We start from the raw sequence: 1,747 nt of genomic DNA on the forward strand, positions 1-1,747 counted from the left end.
TCTGAATTTTACTAAAGCCAACATCTTCCCTTTTTCTTTCTAGGTCTAGGATTGGTAACTGCTTCTTGCCACTGCTACTTCCATGATAATGTTCTCTTTTTGCCTTTTCTGTTTTTCAATACGTGGTTAACAATTTTTTATATTATCTTCTCTCTATTAAAACAACTAGCATAGTTTCTGGCTCCTGACTGTGACCCAGCTGATACAATACTTGGATGTTCTTTCAACAAGAAAGACCACGAGAAGGCTATATATTTGAATCTCATCATCTTAACCATTTGTAGATTTGGATTTTTGAAGGTTCAGTTTAATGATATGCCTTTTTACTAAAAATTATACTTAAAGAACAGCTAAATAAGATTTACTTCTGCATTTGGTATTTGGATGAGGCCTTGAGCTTGAATACATTTTTTTGGATAAGCTTTGCCACTAATTCTATTATCTTGGAGCCAAATATTTCCCTATGCCTCACTTTTCCCTGGAGCTGTACTACGGGAAAATAGGTCGTGCCAGGGTAGACTTGTCTGTCTGCCCAGAGAGACTGTATGATGTAAGGTGGCACAGCACCTCACCCATCAGCGCATGCTCAGTGCCTAGCCTGAGGTGCACTTCCAGCGACTTTATTAAACAACTGTGTTCTGTCTGAGAAGAGATAAACATCTTAAATATCTTAAATGGCTGCACTTAGCTCTCTGTTATAAAACAAAAGAAGTTCCCTCTAATAGTGTTTTGGATTTAAGGAAGCTTTTACCCCAAATTGGGTCAGTCCTTTCAGAATCCAAAGAAATAGGTCTTCCAGGCTTTCAGCTCGGAGGAGGCCAAGGTGGAACTTTCTTCGATGGTCCTGAATCCGGGTTCATCTGACATCAGCCACCTCCACCATGCCTCCGAAGTTCGAGCCCAGCGAGATCCAAATGGTATACCTGAGGTGCGCCAGTGGGGAAGTCGGTGCCACGTCTGTTCTAGCCCCCAAGATCAGACCCCTGGGTCAGTCTCCAAAATAGTGTGGTGATGGCATCGCCAAAGCAATGGGTGATTGGAATGGTCGACGGATTACAGTGAAACTGACCATTTAGAACAGACAGGCCCAGATTGAGGGTAGTACCTTCTGCCTCTGCCCTGATCATCAAAGAACAGCCAAGAAACAGAAAGAAGCAAAAACATATGAAGCACTTTATCACTTTAGATGAGATTGTCAACCTTACCTGACAGATACAGCACCGATCTTTAGTTAGAGAACTCTCTGGAACCACTAAAGAGATCTTGGGGACTGCCCAGTCTGTGGGCTGCAATGTTGATGGCTGCCAGCCTCATGACATCGTAGATGGCATCAACAGTGGTGCCGGGGAATGCTCAGCGAGTTAAGAACTACAAAGGAAAATATTTCAATTAAAGATTATTTGACCAAACAACAACAACAACAACAACAACAACAAACAAACAAACAAACCAAAAAACAAATCCAAAGAAATGAAGCTGTCTGTGACTCTCTGTGTTGCAGGCCTGGTAGGATTCTGATTTAAGTGGAAAAAAAAGAAAAGAAAAAAGAAAAACCCAAACCATTATGTCTTTTCTGGAAGCCAAGAATAACTGATGGAAATGAGACAAATGTGAATGAAAGGAGATTTACTTATAAAAAGGAAAAAAATCAACACAAATCACAACCTCACTGTTGAGACATAGAGAATCTGGTAGAATAACAGAGGATTTTTTTTATCTTTTTTGAACCACAGGAATACCTCTTTTT

General features: G+C 40.6%; 1 pseudogene across 1 annotated transcript; it reads left to right on the top strand.

The window, feature by feature from the left end:
* Positions 1-881: 881 nt before the first annotated feature.
* Positions 882-1,365, top strand: LOC308502168 (large ribosomal subunit protein uL11-like; annotated as a pseudogene). Its single transcript has one exon. The product of its transcript is annotated as a large ribosomal subunit protein uL11-like (transcript).
* The last annotated feature ends 382 nt before the right edge of the window (positions 1,366-1,747 follow it).

This window comes from Rhinolophus hipposideros (genome assembly GCF_964194185.1).
Source record: "Rhinolophus hipposideros genome assembly, chromosome: 9".
Classification (NCBI taxonomy): domain Eukaryota; kingdom Metazoa; phylum Chordata; class Mammalia; order Chiroptera; family Rhinolophidae; genus Rhinolophus; species Rhinolophus hipposideros.